General features: G+C 40.5%; 1 protein-coding gene across 2 annotated transcripts in view; it reads left to right on the top strand.

Moving 5' to 3' along the window:
• The first annotated feature begins 13181 nt into the window (after positions 1-13181).
• Positions 13182-19318, top strand: part of COL8A1 (collagen type VIII alpha 1 chain) — a 153163-nt gene continuing 147026 nt past the window's right edge. For both annotated transcript variants that reach the window (XM_047874537.1, XM_047874538.1), the window contains exon 1: positions 13182-13366. The gene's annotated coding sequence lies outside the window, so the exon portion shown is untranslated. The remainder of the gene's footprint in view (positions 13367-19318) is intronic.

The following is a 19318-nucleotide window of genomic DNA, read 5'->3' as shown; positions in this document are numbered from 1 at the left end:
CTGTTTGTGAGGACTCATGTGATTAGATTGGGCCCACTCAAATAATCCAAGATAACCCCATCTCAATGTCCTTAACTTAATTTTATCTGCAAAGTCCCTTGTGCCACATAAGGCAACATACTCGCGGGATCTGGGGATTAGGACCTGGCCATCTTTGAGAAGCCATTATTCTGTCTACCCCAGTAACCAAGTATTAAGAGTGAGGAAGAGTCAAGGTATCAAGAAACTAGAGTGTGGTACAAGATGGGAGAATGGCTCCATTTTCATGTACTCTGAACTACAGCAGGCCAGCCCACTATGCACAGTGGCTCTTGTTCTGAGGCCCCAAAAGGGTAAGTTCAATGGTAAGAATGAGAAGTGATTAGGCCTTTACTTTGTTAGTGATAAGGAATGCATACTGCATATAGCAGTGCCCATAATGCCCTGAGATTAACCCGTGGCATGCACAACACAGAAGTTTAATAAATAAGGCTGAATGAATGGATACGTAAATGAAATGCTGACCAAATAAACAGGACTCAAAAATAGTCTGGATACAGAAGGCACAAGAAAGAGAAGAATAAAAATATTTGACAACCAATGAAGCATCTAGGAGCAGTACGAGGCTAGACCCTTAAAAAACATGGGAGAGAATTACACAGAATTTCTTCCCCACTGTGCTCTGAAAATTTTATTGTTTTTCAGAATTTAATTTCTTTTACATAGCTGAAGGTGTAAATATGCTGGCAGATAGATGTAAGCTAGAGAAATGTAAGAAATCATATTCATTATATGTTTAGAAAAGGATTATTGGGCACATGCTTTTCAGGAAACCAAAACTAGACATAATATTTGTGAGAAAGAATTGGGGAAACTTCTAATTTGAAGAGTGTGATCACTTTTAAAGGAGATTTTATCTTTAAAGAAATCTGAAGAGACAGGACCATGTTTTAATTATGAAACAGTGTTTCTGAATGTGTGTGTCTTAGATCTCTCCAGTCGAGGTATTCCACATCTGGATCGATTGAGTCAGTAACATGTAGAGAAAACTGAAAACTATAATAAATCACAACCCCTGTGGGCAACACCCGATTAGATTTCTTTTTGGCTTTTGCACAATGGTGGCAATGGCTGTAATCCAAAACATAAACAAAAACTCACATGGAAGCAACAAACACAATTTTTTTAATTATATTATTCCCCAGTCCAAAGAACTTTTTGTCTAAGACTTTGTGGTTTATTTATATTACTGAGTAACTCCACCCAGTGAACATAAAGCACAGATGACTCCAAAAAGGCAGCATTTACATAGTCTAATGACTCCCATGTATGGATGATAGATGTGGACGCCAAGAAGTTTGGCAATTCCTTTTGGGAAATTGACTTAATAAGATGGTGACAAGTGAAGTGTGTGCATGGTCAGTCCCATGGTAACCCAGACATTTCTATTCTCATTGCAGGAAAAGCAAGCCATTCATTCTCCATTACCAATGTGCTTTAAAGCAACATGTAAATAATGGGCAAACTGCCACAAGTTGGATTTGCTAAAAACAGTCCCATGGTATAAATAGAATCCAGAGCTATAAGCATTCCTAATGCAATATGATAGTTGATGAGAATGACACAAGTCTTAAACCTCTTGTTTCTTGAAACTTAATCTAGAGAACTGACAAACATCGATAAAACAAGAACCAGAAAGAATCAATTTGGCCTGTCGCTTGAACTATGAGTTCTTCCAGATATCCATGTACATTATCCTAGATTGTCTCTGGTTAAACTTTAACCTTATGCTGGTTTTCCCTACCACTCAATACATTCTTGTTTACTGGGAATCTGTGGATGAGAGTCCTGCCTTACCTAGGAGCACTACCTACACAGGAGGCAAAATAAGATTTGAAATTCCCATTGGGTCTTTCTACTACTTTATCAATATCTAATGGGACCTGCATAATTGGGGATTTTATAAAGATTAGTTGAGAAGAGCTGACCCCCCTACTATGGAATAGTTAAAAAGCTCATGCAGGTATACATACATATGACTTACAAACATGAGAGTATTTATCTGGAGTTTACCACCAATCCATAGGCCTTTAATAAGGGAAGCTACAGTCATACTCTTAACACACTCTTGGGTTTCTTCTGTTTCTATTTCCAACACTATGTCACTTAATCCAGACAACTTGGTACAATGAGCTTTCATCATTTAATCTTTGATGCCCTCTTAGACTGGTAGCACAACACCCTGATTTCCATCTTCTTACTTACTTGGTGCCTGTGTCATTTTAATTTGTTGATCCATATTTTCCCATAAATGTTTTTTGAAATAACTCTGTGTACAGGCACCATGGCAGGTACTAGAAATGTACTGGAGAACAAGACAGATGTTTGACTCTCAACTTTCCTTGGCAGATCAAATCTTAGACTGATTCTTCCAGCTATGCCCCCTCCATCTTGAATAGTTCAATGCCCCAAGAGAATCCTACGGCCCACTGTCATGGGATTGGCAATGATCATCAGGCAAGCATACCAACCAAGCTGCCCCTGAGCCTTCAATGGGGGCATAGAGAAAATCTATACAATGTTAGACCTCTGCCCTATGTTGGCACTTCAACGTCCCATGCTATATTGTCTCTTTTTGGTGCCAAGGCAGATGCTACAAAGCATTTGTAGCCACTCACCCTGCAATATCTCAAAGGTCAATGCCTAAACTATGTTGAAGAACTCCATTGCACTTACTTATTTTTACATTGGTTATTTTTAAATTTCTGTCTTTAGTAGCTTTGCGTAAATCTGTGCCATTCTGGGGTATCAGGAGATGAATCTCTTTGGTACTACTCACTCCCTTTACACAATACCACTGCCTTCTGTTTCTGGGATGTACATGGAAAAAATGGATTAGGTGGGTAGAAAGGAATGCGTTTTTAGATAAATGCTGTCTAGAAGACTCGCAAGCCGTTTCCTCGCTGTCTTTCCAAATGTCCCTTCAAGAGGAAACAAAAACAAAAAACTCTGGTTACTAAACTAAGTATACAGATAGATAATTGCTGTTTAACTTTTGCTTGCCCACAACATGTTATTTATACCCACCCAGAGAAAGTAGCCTCATGTTAGTATTAAATGAAAAACAAATCATAAATATTAATGGAAATTTAGCACAAACTATACACATCAAAAATATACGGATATCCAAATACAAATTAGGGACAGAGGGAAGTTTCTAAACCATCCCAATGAGTTGTCTATGTCAAGAATTTCTAACAAATCTGCACAAAATTTCCTGTTATAAATAAAACACTTTTGTCAAATTTCAAACTTTTTCTCCAATTTTCTCCCAATTATATTATGGTCTAATATTGAATTAGTCTGTTTTACACAGACAAATGGATTTGGCACATTGACACTGAGTCATATCTCCCTCCACATGGGACAGTATCTGAAATTATGCATCACCACACACAGTAGAACAGTTTTCTCTGGGAAGAGTGTTTAAAGGGAACAAAATGTTTGCAAAATAAAAAAAGAGAAAACTCTATCCTTTACAATTCCAAGAATTCTCTAGCCATGGACCTGTGTTCTCTTTACTTCTACCCAACTCAATAATTTTCTGACACACTAACGCAACAACTATTAGAATAATGTCTCTCTTTTCTCATCTACTAAGGTGCCCTACATTAATCACAGCTAATGAAAATGAAATGAGATTATATATGTGGAAATGTTTCGAAAAGCTTCAAGTGCCATCCATACTTATGAGGGAGGAGTGACAGTGGTGGTCCCAGTGGTGGGGATGTGGCAATTTCTTTGACAGTGTTTCCCCATTTAGGGCATACAGAGAACTAGTTCTGTGAAAAGTCCCTTAAAGAGTCAACTCAGTGTGGGCTTGGCTCTATAACTCGAATAATCTTGGAAAACACTACATATAATACGTCTACCTTTCAGAATTTGAAAGAGCACATTAGCCACTGAAGGTTTGGAATAGCCCTACAATGAGGAAATTTTATTAATAATAAAAATCATTAATTTTAATAATCCAGAATTTCTGAAACATAAATGCTTTGAACATATCCTTTCTATACAACAGCTATTAATATTCCTAGGCACTAGAGTCCCACAGAGTGTTGTTGTTATTGTTATTATTATTATTCAGAAGGAACTTCTGAATGGCCAACTTCTTTCCCTCGTGAGACCCCAACCTCTTGCCTATACTAACAACATGACAGGTGAAATTCTTAATTTATGAGTAAAACTAGTGATACAGACATCCCCTTCAAAAATTAAGCCCTGGATTGGAACCTAAAAAGGATGTTCCAAATACCCATAATTTATCATTTTTTATGTGTATGCCTATACATACTTTTGTCATAAAGAGGAATATTCAGATGAAAATATATCCATAGATTTTAAAGATGGCAGTCTTCATAGTCTCAAAATGGAGATAAAGCAACAAGAGTTTACTAGTGCAGTCAGTCCCACACCAGTGCTTTGAGCAACATGATTTCCTGCTTTGAAGGAGCTTGCAGTCTTTTTGACTTCTCAATTTGAGGAGTTTATAATCCAGAAGGCAGAAGTTAGCGCAAGATAACACAAATTAAAATAGCAAATAATATTCATTTGTGTTGATACAAACACGCATTATCATCAGAAATGTCCAGGAAGAAATAGTCTTGGTTTAGTTGTTGAAAGTGGGAAAGGAGGAAATCCATCTGATCCTGAACAACGCTCTTTCTTGCCACATAGCCAGATGCGATACCAGTATCCCCCTGGAACTCTCTGACAGTAGGTCTAACACAGAAAGTCTAATAAAAACCAAGGTTCCAGAAAGGATGCAAAATATACACAAGATAAAAGTAAATTGAAAAACTAAGAGAATAAAGAATTAGAACACGGGAGAAATGAGGATGTGAAAAATAATATGAGACTAAAAGAGGGTGGCACAGACTCTTCTCTAAAGTCCAATGGAAACAAAGCTATAAGTAACAACTTACAAGAGTTTCAAGAGATCTGGCCACTTTTTGTATAGAAACTTAAGTCTCACTTCTTAACAGGTCATTTCTCTTCCTACCCCCTTACATAGTAATCTAAAGCCCATTTAACCACATGTCGATAGCAGTGATGTTTTTAAGGTTTCTTGCAGATAGACTTAACTATTCCCTTATGCATGGAGTGAAACTCCAAGACTGTGACTCTCCTTCTAGGAAAACAAGTACGCTGCCAGAGATGAAAAGATCTGGTATTGGCACACTGAGTATATTCACAAAACCATATGGCGGCTCTAAGCAGAAGTGACAAGGGCTAACCATTATACATCCACATTTAAGAAATAAATTCATGAATAACATAGAAGCCAAGGTATGTAGAACTCTAAATTGTTCCCCTTTTTGTCATGGAAGCTCTATAAGGACATCTTGTAAAATGTTTCCCTTAAAAGGAAATAGATGGGAACGAGACACCATGAGATGGTATCCAGCCATCACGGAGGGTCCAAATATAAGTGGCCACAGTTCTTAAGGGCATTCAGCATTAGCTGCAGACTATTGTTTACTCATTCAGTCAATCAAAAGTCTTAGATTTTGAGGGTGTATACCAGGAGAGTGCACTGGGACCCTTTTTATTTCAAAGCAATATTGAAACACATCTGCTCAAATAACCTTTGTACTTCAGCGGACTTACTTACCAAGAAGGAAGACTCAGTTTGCAGGCCAAATGCAGACTGACCCTCCTGATCCCCGACCAAAAACCATAAAGTATATTATTATATTTTCACCCAAACAAATACCAAGAACTAAGCTCTTCTTTTTTGTATGCTTCTTGATTCCATCTTCTGACTTACATTTAGCATTCTGAGTAACCATTTCAAAACTCTCCTAAATGAGCAAAGGCCTCCTCTGAGCCCTGTCATAGACCCCAGTACTTATTTCACCCATAGAATTGGCCCTGTTGAATAAAAATGGTGTATTTGTCTCCCCTACAAGACTGTTTAAATCCTCAGAAATACGAACCAAACCATATTGGTCTCTGGAACTTTAGCTTCTATAATGCTGCCAGAAATATACCAGCAGCTCTAAATGTTTTGTTGTTGTTGATTGGTTGGTTGGTTGGTTTTTGAGCTAAATGTAAGGGGTACAAATAGAGAAAGATAGGGAAGATTTAATTTTTTTTTAAAGTTCTACAATCCACAATACATATTGACCACCTATTCTATGCTGGGCCTAGCTTCAAGAAAAGGGGTTAAACCTTCAGGGAGAAAGCAATGAAGTTAAGGAGAAAAGAGGTGAGCATATGTATAAACCAGTAGACAGCGGAAAACGTCATAAGAGATGTACCAACCTCCCTTGGAGCTTCAGTAAAAGAGAAAACATTTCCTGAAGAAGGTGGTATTGAAGTAAATGGATAAAGGATGTGAGCACGTGTTCATGGGCGAATCTGGCAATAGGAGCTACCACCATATAAAAGATGAAGAGTCGACGGCACAGACATTGTAAAAAGCAAATGGTCTCCCCTGACAGAATCACAGGGTATGTGAGTGAGATTAGAAATGAAAACTGGGCTTGAATCATGGAGGAGAGACTTAAATATCAGAATACGAATTCAGATTTTTTTTTGTTTTGTTTACAAATCGGGTAATGTGCTGCCATCAGAGATGTCTGCAAGAAAAAAAGAAAAAAGAAAAAAAAAATTTTAAAAGGAGGGGGGCACCTGGGTGGCTCAGTTGGTTAAACATCTGACTTCGGTTCAGGTCACGATATCATGGTTTATGAGTTCAAGCCCCACGTCGGGCTCTGTGTTGACAGCTCAGAGCCTGGAGCCTGCTTCGGATTCTGTGTCTCCCTCTCTCTCTGCCCCTCCCCAACTTGCACTCTGTCTCTCAAAAATAAATAAACACTAAAATTTTTTTTTTTAAAAAAAAGGTGTCTGCAAGAAGGCATGATGTAATCACTGCTGGACGTAGGGAGACTCCTTCTGGGGCAACATGCAAGGTGATCTGCGGATAGGATGTGGTAGTCTAAGGTCAGGACACATGTTAGATCTCTCATCTCAGATAAATATTTTTGTCGGTCAAACTGGAATTTCTCATGAAAATCTTAAGTTGTGTAAGACATAACTCAGAGCAGGAAATATAGGATTTATTACAACTGAACAGGAGGTAAATATTAACAAGGACCTAAGAGAGTAAACCACAATGAGAAAGAACGGAGGGTAGAAGATAAAGCAGAGTTAAGAATTATTTAGCGAGGGAATCCTGGGATCAAGACAATTCTCAGACTGTAGACAGAGTCTAAGGTGCATAAGTAAGGGTGAACTATATTTTACTAGCACCCTGGAAGGCCTTTACTTTTCCACTCCTGAGTAAGAAAAAAATCCCTTGACTATATTACCCCTTCTTCATTGCACTGCCCCCATGAGAGAATTCCTACAGTGATTTTTTTTTTAATTTTTCAATTTTTATTTATTTTTGAGAGAGGGAGAGAGTCACAAGCTGATGTCAGACGCTTAACCAGCTGAACTACCCAGGTGCCCCCAAATTTTTTAAAGTATAAAAAAAGAACAGAATGGGCCGTCTGGATGCTCAGTCTGTTAAGCGCCTGACTCTTGATTTCGGCTCAGGTCATGATCTCCTGGTTTGTGGGTTTGAGCCTCGCATCGGGCTCACTGCTGTCAGCGCAGAGCCTGCTTCTGATCCTCTGTCTCCCTCTCCCTCTGTCCCTCCCCTGCTTGCTCTCTCTCTCTCTCTTTCTCCCTTTCTCAAAAATAAACACTTAAAAATTAATAATTTAAAAGAGCAGAGTGACTCTAGTTGCCACTGGTTATGGGGAAGGTGAGGGTCAGAAAAAGGCTCAGAGATGCTAGAAAAATCTAATAGTTTGGGAAACTAAAGGAGCTATAACAATTTAGACTATATTGAAAAGGGCATTCAAACTTTTCCTCATTAAAGTAATAAAGGGGTGAGACACTGGGGAGATGAAGGAATTTACACTGGGAGAAGATAGAGAGCCTCTTAGGAAATCAAATTGATCAATCTGGATATCAAGTAAATCTGGCACCATGGGTAGAATTTTCAGAAGCTAGGAATAGGTGTGGTGTGGTCCCACTTCCACCAGGCGAAACGAGGATTACTACTCGATTCAGAGAAAGAGAGTTAAAGGGCTTCCAGGTTTAGACGCTGACAGCTAAACCCAGGGGACTTCTGGGTGACTTAAGGTCACTGTAAGTAGTGCTTACAGTTAAGAGCCAGCTGAGTGACAGAAGTACACTCCACTTCGGGATTCTATACCTAGAACACAGACAAGGTTTGATATTGGGGATGTAATCCCCTGTAGCAAACACTGGACTAATGCGTTCTGAGCTCTTAGTCCCATGCCCAAAGTTGAGCATGTGCATCTCTGAATGTTGGGTTGACTTCATGGGGGAAGAGTAGGAGAATCATCTACCGACTGGCACAAAGTAGACATCGGAAGGGTAGAAAGAAGTTTAGAGAATGTCTGGTTAAGCCTTCTTATTTTATGCACGGACACTAAATCCTAAAAGGATAAAACATCAGCCCCGAATCTTCACAGGTAGTTAGTGACCTAGCTGGGACTAAACCCCAGATTTCCTGACTCTCTGTGCAGTGCTCTTTATAAAGCCAGTGGGAGCTATGAGGCAGTCATCTGTAGGATCACCCAAGTCAGCTCTCTACCATCTGGGCCAACAAGGAAAACAGTGACTCACAGAATCCAGCCTTCCTTTGGAATGCAGGAGAGGTGTGCCTTTCTCCTGTGCTATGAGCCTTTTCAATTTTTGTAAATAAAACCCTATTTTAAATGCCCTGGGAGAGCTGGCAATTGTGAGTGCCTTGCAGGCCAAGATCATATCTAGTGATACTTAGAACAAGCTTAGGCTGACTGACCGATGGATCATTTGGAAGATAGAGAGCAAACGTCTATACATCAAACTTACTTCATGTTGTCAATGATTATTGCTTAGACTAAAAGTCATGTTCATTTGCATTCTAAAGTACTTAGGAGTGTCAGAAAGAATCAGAGGCTGAAATTTGCCAAGGGTAACACATATAAAACAATTGAAAGTTAGCTGTTTAAAAGCATACATGTGAAGGTACAGCTTTTAATGCCAGGTTCCATCGCTTTCTAATCCAGGAGCCCTTGAAAACTCAGTGATCTCGTTCATCAGACCTACTCAATCTGGGAGTAGATACTTTGAGAACTTTGAGAACCTCAAAGCTACCACAGGGAAAGAAGAGTCAGGCTTCCTTGACACAGAGCAGACACCACCCTTCACATGAATCCCATCTGTCATCCGGGCCATACCCTGGGAGGGCAGGGGGTGGGGGGGTCCTGTCTTTCTCTCTCCTTACAACCACATAGGGCACCGACAGAGACAATGTCACCACTCTTTCTGCCACCTCACAGAGACAGGCCTCCAAGTCCGCAGGACAAAGACACTCCCTTTTCTCTAAGTATGCTAATGGCCTTAGACATACCGTACACATTTATCTGCAAAGCTACCAGAAAGATCCTTTTCAAAGAAAAGTGAAATCTTAGTAATATGCCATTTCCATCATGCCATTGTACTGCTCAGAAGTGTTCAATGACTTCTCATGGCCCACAGCTATAATGACAACAACAACGACGACTACTATTACTATTACTACAGTTCAGACTACTGAGGTGACGTAGAAGGCCTTCCATAGGCAGATCCCACCTCTCCTGCCCTGTTTCTTAGCCTCATTATTTTCCAACATAGACCCTTCCCTTTAGTCATGCTGGCCAATTCACTATCCTCCAAATATCCCTGTGTCTTCCTCAGCTGAACACATTCCCTTCCTTGCCCTCCTGTTCATCACGCATGTATCCAAACACTACTTTCCATGGCCGAGCTCAATGCCAGCTCCTCCTCAAAGTCTCTCTGCTACCCAGCTAACAGGATTTCATGCTTTTTTTTTTCCTTCTATGAGAACAGATCTACATTCTTATTTTCCTCTGCTTTGAATACTCAACACTGTCTGGTATCCATTCTTAACAAATATTTGTTAATTATTACTTCTAAATGAGCAAAAAGAAAAAGGGGGGCGTTCCATATTCAAAGCTGTTTAAAATAAGGTAATAATCTGGAGCTGTTGTTATATTATCCACACAATGGAAACTTCAGAGCATCTAGTGTGTTGTCATTGGATTCCTTTCTTTCCACAGAAGACCAAACTAGGTCATTTCAAACCTCAGTCACCTTCAGAGAGATTCTAGAAGGGCATGCTAAGAACCAGCAAAGGAATCACATTCCTGGATTCCTTACTTGTTGTCCAGATCTGCTACTGAATCAGATTCAGGCAAGTGTGAACTAGAGAAATGAACTAACCATTAGCACCATCCAAACAAAATGAAAGGAGCTCTTTTGTCATCTTGGCTGCATATTCAGGTTTGAAAGCAGGGAGTAAAGGAAGAGAAAGGAGAAGAAAAATACAACCATCAGTTGCCTTCCCTTCCAACGTGCTTTTCTTGCCTTTTGTTTCTATTTTTCATAACTCTGTGATGAAACTGGAATATTTGGAAGGCATAAAATTGAGACTGAAAGGATGATTTGCTGTAACCTAATGAGGATGTTTACTAATGTGTTAACCACACAGATGCTCCTCTAACTGGGTCCTGTGTAGTTTGTCCAGAAAACATTTCTTTCCTAAGTTAGAAAGTGCCAGAAGTGGTACCCTGCCTATAAAATCACATCTGATTTCAGGGGTCCGCCCCAGCAGCATCAGGCAGTTCTCTTTCTAGGACCAATAACAAGGGTTATTCATTTCATAGACTTAATTTAATGGGTTTGGCCACATCCTCAAAAGACAAACATACTATTTGGAAAGAGGAAAACTGAATTATGGAGGATGAGAAAACAGTAAAACCAAACAGCAAGTGGGCATGAAAGTTAATGTGAAAATTCTACCTTTCGAGGTATTCATTCTTTTTTTCAATCATTAAGCCAATAAATATTGCCCACTCTCTATGTGTCAGTGCTCCATAGTGTCATTTATTCAATTACATGATATGTATCCAGTGAGTACTTATTTTCTGCTAGCTAGTTAACCACTAAATGCAATTTCTTTGCAGCCAAAAATTTACTGAATATAATGTAAAATAGCAGGGATACACAGATATGAAAAATTATAAATATTAAAACAAATAAGCAATGTCTAAAAAAATCATAATATTTGGAATAATTATTCCAATGTCAAATTTGTTTATGATAAACTTTAAATTTTTCATCTAATCCTCCTTCATACCCAGGCACATGGCGTTCTACTTTGTTGATTTTCACATGTATCCAACGGAGAATAAGCTTAGTTACAAATAAAGCAATCAAAGCTTTGGGCTCTAGAGGCAGACAGATGGGAGTATAAATATGTAAAAAAACTAAGTCTAGTGTAAACTTAGCACATGTGACAACTAGTATTATTGTTACCCAAATGCCACTATTGGGTATTTTCCTAATGGATTTCTTTCAATCCTTTTTTATAGGTGTGACCTTTAGACCAATGTTTCTTACAGGGAGGAGAGAATTTTGCACACACACACACCCACCACCACCACCACAGGGACATTTAACTAAGTATAGGGATATTTTTGGTATTCACCCCTTAGGAAGGAGAGTGATACTGGCATCTGGTGGGTAGAGACCAGAGAGGCTGCTCAATATTGTGCAGTGCACAGAAGAGGTCCCCACCACAAAGAATTACCCTGCCTGAGATGTCATAGAACCTAGTTTAAGAAACCCAGCTCTTGGCCGTCATTTTTCCTTCTCTCAGAGCCTGGGAATCCACAGACATCAGGATCTAACCTGAGACCAGGCTAGGTGTTTTACAGGACAGCGTCCTGCACAGAGTGCATGAGTTTTGCAAGCTCACTAGCTGTGACTCTCCATTCATCTTGTTGGTTTGAGCTAATTGCTTCACCCCTGTAAGATTAACTTCTTTAAAAACAAACAACCAACCAAAACTACACAATACTTACTTCATAAGGTTGTGGTGAACCCTGAATCACATTGTATCTCTCTCTAAATATATAGATACATTCATGTAGAGAGCTGTTCAGTGAAAGTCCTTTTATTCTTCCCAGCCCACTTACCCCACTCCTCCCTTTTTCCCCTCAGTACCCCCCCCCCCCCCCGCCCATTCTTCAGGTTCAGGTTCTCTCTTTTTAAATGTTTTAGTTCCTTTGGTGGCAAAAATCGAGCTTGGACTGGGAAGTGAGTCACCACTCAGCAGCTAAAGGAGCTTGTTTTTCTTTCTCTGAATGTATTTCTTAAGAATTTCAGCCTGATCCTTCTGCCGTTTGCTGGTTGAATCCTCTCTGAATGTTTAAGACACACAGAGAGTGAGCTGTGGCACCAAGACGTTTTCCAATTGTTAGGAATGAGAGTTTTTTAAAAACCGAAAATAACCAGAGGGCAGAGTCCTGAAATCCTGTTACATAAGCAGATGTTGGAGGACCGAGGCTGGGTTTGAGGTTCCTTTCCCCACAAGCCAATCTGAGCTGATCCTCCCGAACCTTTGCTGGATTTACCTTAATGCTGCAGAAGTCTCAAGAGGGGCCTCGGGATGCTGCACAGTACCGGCAGCACAGGGAGACCTTTCTTGTCAAATAAGCACTGGTGGGAGTGAGGAGTGGAGGGCGGGTTTCACCCGCGGGCAGACGGGACGCACGGGGGCTGCGGGCGCCGGGGGCGCGGGGGGGCGCCTGCTGCGCGCACTGCGCTCCGCTCCGCGCCCGCCGCTGCCGGGTGGGTGTCCGCCAGCGCTCGGGCCGTGCTCCTCGGACGCCCCGCTTCCCCTCCGTGGCTCGCTCAGGAACCCTTCCGTTTCCCTGAACCGTTATTTAGTGTTTCAAATTCACAGAAAACACCTTCAGTCATCACAGTCACCTACAACTCCCCTCTCAAAAAAAAAAAAAAAGTCATACAAAAACAAAATAATTCAATTCCCTTTTCCTTCCAGATCTTGCTGGTCTCTCTGTCTTCTGTTCATTTTCTCCCCAACCTTTTTTCCCTCTGTGATCTACATCCTTTCTCTATTTCTCTTCGTTCTCTCTCTCTCTCTCTCTTTCTGTTTCTCCCTCCCTCTCCCGTTTCCATTCCTTCCACCGCTTCTACACCCCCCCCCCCCTCCGTCTCTCCTCCCTCCTTCGGGCTCCTGCTCTGCCCTCTCCGCCCCTCCCCAGAGAAGAGTGTCCAGCTCCACCCAGGGCTGCCCGCCCGCCGCTCCTTTCCTGCCCACCTACTATGAGGAGCAGCCCCTCCCACCTGCCCATAAAAGCCAAGTGCATGTTACCAGCCGAGGATCAGAGCACTCTCCCGGTCCTCTCCTGTGGGAGCCCCCAGCCTCTCTCCCGGATCTTACGTGCTCAAGGTAAGAGAACACTTCTGCAGGCATCTGACCTAATGGGGGTTGCTGCGGGGGTGGGAAATACGTCTCCTCTGGTCAACATGCTTACCATTTGGTTCGACCTGATTCTTATGGATGCCAGATCAGCTGCTCCTTTAACTAGCAACTGGTTGGAAAACAAACTTCTGTTTGAACGGTAAAATAAAAGTTCATTTTGGGCAAGAAACAGCAGCATAAATACTGCAAAAAAGCTTCTCTCTTTTTAAACCACTTTTCCCCATTTGCTGACTGTTGCTGAAGTTAAAATGTATCTGTTTGGGGTGTTTTACGCTTTTCATTGTAACTATCTCATATGTCAGTGGGGGCAAGGAAAACTTTGTCCCATTGTCAAAAACGTACTTTAGAAGACAACAATTAGTTTCCTAAAAATAGCAGTCAAAAGGTCTGCTAACAATTTTGCGATGTTTTCCAAACCCCCTAAGACAGCTTCTGTGAGTCCTTTAAAAAGTATCTTTCCAGGTTTAAGTGCTTGGAAAAAATGATGTGAACGGGTGCCCTTTGCACAGGGACAGTAATCAGGTGGCTGGTAGATAGGAAAGAACAAACCCAAATTTACAAGCTGGGGCAAAAAGTGCTCTCACAAAGCTATCTTTTCAAGACTTTCTAAAATGAGAACGGTGTCAGAACCCAGAAAGTGTATAAAGGAACTTCATGAATTTCTATACATACACCTAAACATAAAGCGTTTCAATATGTTTCACAGCAAGAGAAAAATACAGGCCAGATTATACAATTCTTCTGTGTACACCAGACGGTTGTAAAAAAAAAAAAAAAAAAAAAAAAAAAAGATCAGCTTGAAGGCTTTGGAAGTTTGAACCCTGCTTGCCACCCTCCTTTCCCTCATCTAGTAATTAACATCGACCTGATTAGGACTGGATTCTAGAGCTACGCAGTAGTTAAGCTACCATCATATTTAAAGACTGCCATACCTTCCTGTTTCTGAGGTCGGAGAATGAGTACCGTGCACCTGTGAGAGCTTCTGTGAGTAGCTCCACGGCTACTCCTGTAAAACCAGACGCTTGGTCCATGAAGTTTGCCATCAAAATCTGTGGGCTGTGTAGGATGAAACTCTCTTATGTGGGAGAAAAACCCTCTTCAAATATTTCCTCTGGGGAATTAATTGCACAAGACTGCTTAGAGACGGCAAACCAAAGGTTTGGTCAGGAAACCAACCCACTATTTCAGCCCTTAAGATTCTTAAAGTAAAAGAGGAAAAGCTTCATTTTTTTTTTCTTTTTTGGTTTGTGTATATTGTTTCACTTAAAAAGGGAAAAGTCACCAGAGCTGTAAATAATTCTTCACTATTAAAGAAAGTAGAATCAACAGAAGTTTAACTGAGGGTCTTTCAAAGCTTTTCTCCGTATCATTTGCATATCAAAGGAAATAATAAAGATGTATTAAAACTCCGCTTGGCAGGGAAGGAATTCAATGCTGTGATTCAAATGAAAGAGTTACATATAAAGGTTTCTGTCATGTAAAATTTTGCTTCATTGGAAAAAATTATTGCAAGGAGTGTGGTTTCCTTTAAGAAAATGATATAAAATTACTATTGGCTGAGATAGTATGTGACCTGAGCATATTAAAATACCTTTCATCTTCAGCCACAGTGCAGACTGCTTGCTGCGTATCTGATGTAAGTGGGTAATCAACCATGACAAGAGCACAGGTATGGGACAAGGCCAAACCAAGTGTGTGGTATGTCCAAGTTAATTCTTTTTTATGGTTATGCCGGACTCAAACCCATCATCACAAGAGTGAAAATGCACTTCATTCACCAGATTTCCCTTGAGGGAAGTTATCTTTTCTGGGAGAACAACAAAAAAAAAGTGTTTCCAATGTAAAAGAGCTCCTGTTATTCCTAAATTTGGGGATGAAAAGTGTTCTCCCAGAGTTTGCTTCTGCTTTTCCTGGCAGCTAATCCACTCTACCAGCTACGAACCATTTAACAGTAACTGCCTTCCCCATGTGCCATCAAGTTCAACACCCTAAATAACTGGGTGAGATCATGTAGATGGCTCATGACCTAACTTTCCCAGGGCCCTTTACTGGACTCCTAAAGTGAGTCTTTCCCTAGAGGGCACATATCAGGCAAGATGAGACTTCTTAAGTCTTTAGAAAAATCAGTGCTGGGTTTCACGTAGTAGCCATCCCAGTGTCTCTCCTTTGCACACAATGTGGAGACTTCACATGAGTCTTTGCTCTCTGCCGTTATAGAGCTGCTCCTGAATTGGGTTCATGACCATACCTATCTAACACCAATCGAGCTGGCTTGACCAACTCCTTTAATGTTTCCCAAAAAAGAAAAAATGGGCAGCTTCCTTTCACTAGAGACACAGAGAAGGTGTTCTGCTCACTTCAAGGGCCTGCTAAACCTAGGGAAACACACATTTGGATTGTTTTCCTATTGTCACAATTACAAAACAGTATTATTCTCCCAACGACCAGAAAGTGTATCCCACTTTATGTCCATTGATACCCATGAAAATCAAAGAGGAGAATGGGGATGAAACCAAGTGGGAAGCCGAGAGGAATGTCTCCTAGGAAGTGCCCCGGGAGAAGAGAAAGAGCAGAATCTGTTACAAACGCAACTTCTTTTTGCCTTTATTTGTATGAAATATGAAGAGGTGCAGAAGAGCAAATAGTCATATCTGCTCTTGGTTTTTGCCTTAAATCAATAAGAATATTTCCACCAATACGCTAAGGTCCATCTCTTCTGTGCCCTACTCTAACAGAGGATAGCCCAGTTCTAAAGACCAAAACAATTTCAGGTCTACCTCACATTAAAACCCCTAGGACTTTGCCACTTACAGCTTTTTTAAAACTATATTATGAGTATAAAAACCCTCAGAACATTAATGGGTGGTTCACATCAACAAACCCACCCCTAACCTTCCGAAAGGGCCCAAAGTTGGGTGATTATTTGCAAGTGAGAAGTTAGAAGCAGCAAATTACTCCTTCTTATCTATGGTCACCCTCTTTGGTATGGCAACTTGCAGAGTGATTGAGATAAACACTTATTTCCCAACCTCTGGTCCTCCCAGTAATCCTCTGAAAACCAAGCCTTTTTTCATGCCTTGACTTCCGTCTCATCCATCAAGTCTTCATAAACACACATATGCATAATTTAAAGAAGGTACAGATCTTGAGACTAGAATCCAGTCTTCTGAGAGGTGCCTTGTTCTAATTATGAGTGAAAAGAAAAAAAAAAAAAAAAGGAGAGGAGAGGAGAGGAGAAGGTTAAGGGGAGAATGAATGCTCTTTGGAATTTAGAGAATGTTTTACTTTAGCATTTTGTGAAATGGACCTTTTGCTACCCAAAGCATGTAGAACTTAAAAAATAATAATAATAAAAAGATCAGCTCACAAATGGTTACAAAATGCTAAGGATATAATGAAAAAGATCTTCCAATGACCTGGCAGTCATTAACACCAGTTTATACCCCACAATACTAAATGAGAGCTCTGCTAAACTTGCCCTTTCCAGAGAGGCAAGGAGTGAAGAGTGGGAGAGAAAATTAACCACACTTCAGCACCAACAGAGAAGGCACTAATCAGACATTCCACTATCACTTTGGCAACGGTGTTCCCCGTTTGAGGAAGGAGGTTCTTTAGAATCTATCCTTAAGCAAATAGATTTGTGGGATGGGGGTTAAAGGGAGTCACACAAGGTCAGAATGTCTATAATCTGGGGGCCCTGTGTATGCAAATCCACAAAGCCATTGAAATTGCATGGAATCAAACTGAGGTGACTGAAACAAAAATGTTTCCCAAAACTGATTATAGAGTAATCAGCTAAAATAATAATGAATTCTAACTGCTCAGTGTAGCATAATGGCAAAAGCAACTCACAGCACCCATAGCTGATTATATAAAATATTAAAAGACATCTGATGGTTCACCTTCAATCTCCCCTATTAATTTTGGGTCCACTTCCATGGTTCTTCCTAGAAAACGAAAACTGCCCTTTTCTCCTTCATTATCTCCTTCATCTCCTTCATCATCATCTCCTTCATCATGCATACGTGTCCCCTCCCGCCCCCCACCCGCCCCGTGCTACCCCATTTTTCTTTCAGTGGAAGAAATCTCTTTTCAATGATTACAGATCAAGTTTCTAGAGTATCACTCATATTTGTGCCTTTTCTCATTACCCAAAGTCTCATACTTCTCTTAAACAGACTGTAAATTTTTACTCTGACAAATAAAAAGGCTTTACATTTTTGTCAATCTTCATTCATCTATCTAGAAGAAATCTAATTTAAAATTGCTACTTGCCTCCAACAGTCCCTCTTCAGTGACGTTTCTAAACACTTTATCTAGTCCTTATTCCCCTTTCTTGGGTATTAAACTTATTGAGAGAAACACAGAATATAAATGCTGGAAGGATCTTTGGGGCTAATTTTAACTAATGTTAATTTTACAGCAAAAGTCAGAGAGGTCGATGTCATGCCCAGGGTCACCCAGACGTGTGTAGCAGAACCAGGAATACATTTCGTGCAGTCAAACTCTTCAAACAGTGGTCTGTCTTAGATAACTATAGTGTGTCTTTCCCACACAGTATGTATCTAAGATGTCTTAAAATCTGGTTCCAACATTTATGTGACAGAACAAATGTTTTCTTGTATAATAACCTTCTTCTTTTCCCACTCAATAGACAATGTGTTGCCAATATAACCACCTTACACCTTCCCAGGTCTTTAATGAGAAAAAAGACAAAATATGCGTAAAGAACAATCAGAGGAGACTTTGAGGGACATATGGTTGGAGGGGTGTAGGCATGAAATGTGTCACATCAGAGGAGAGGCATTAAGGGGCCAAGAGTGTAGAGACAGGATGCTGTAGCTTAAGAGGGCTCATTCCCTTAGACAGAGAAGAGAGAAACTCCATAGAGTTGAGGTGCTAAAGAAGCGATTTTTAATGTGTCTGATCCAAGAGCCTGTCAAATGTTTGGGAGATAAAATCCTATTTGGGTCAGCCTCCTTTCAGTATAACGCCAGTTGAGGACTGACTCACATGGGTAAAAGCTTTACAAGTATTACATCTTATTAAAACTCTTCTGAACCCTTGACTGAACTTCTGCTGGGAAAAAGAGCCTTATCTGACCCCTGACTTGACTGACCCAGAAATACTAACTCCATGGAAGTCATGCCATCACAATGCTCTCTGCTAAGATACAAATACAGTTTTTGGTGATACACAAAGTTAATCCAACATAGAAAATGATGAAGGTAAAAGGAATATTCTTGTATCATTTCTGGAAACAATTTGCCCTGAATAAGTAGACAGATGTTACCCCAGATGCTTCTTCACTTTCCCCTAAAGCCTGACAATTGTTTGCGTATCTTTGAAATAGTACTTTTGTTTCTGAAATTGATTTATTGTATGTTAAAATTTACATAGTCTATGACTAAGCATCATCGTGAAAACATTCTTTTAAGTAAATTTCTTGAAGACTGCGTCTCTTAAGCTCTCTATTGATGTGTTTACATCACAGGATATTTAGGCATTGGCATCACTTGATGTGCTGAGATTAAAGACAATCACTTCATGTGCTACTTTTCCAACTCAAACTGAATAGGCCTGGGTGTGGGTGTCAGCCGTTGGCTTCTCTGGGAAATAAAATGTGTCCAGCCTGTTGGGGCGCCTCTCCAGTCCTCTCTGTTAGCTAGATAAAACAGCTGTTTTTCTGAAAGACTGGGCCAATGACCTCCGTAATTCAGGTTTCATGTACTAGGGCAACTATGGCTGGCTTATGCAGAAATTATGCTACCCTGCAGCCGAGTGGGTAAGTCACAACTGCCTTCAGTTCCATAGGAGGACACTGAATCCTAAAATCTGGCTCAAGAGCATTGTCCTGGGGCAGCAGGAAGACAGCTTGGCAGCAGCTGATCCACTTCATATGTTCCTCCAACTATCATG

This window comes from Prionailurus viverrinus, chromosome C2, assembly GCF_022837055.1.
Source record: "Prionailurus viverrinus isolate Anna chromosome C2, UM_Priviv_1.0, whole genome shotgun sequence".
NCBI classification, from domain to species: domain Eukaryota; kingdom Metazoa; phylum Chordata; class Mammalia; order Carnivora; family Felidae; genus Prionailurus; species Prionailurus viverrinus.
The sequence above is the reverse complement of the archived record's forward strand: the minus strand, read 5'-3'. Positions and strand labels throughout refer to the sequence as shown.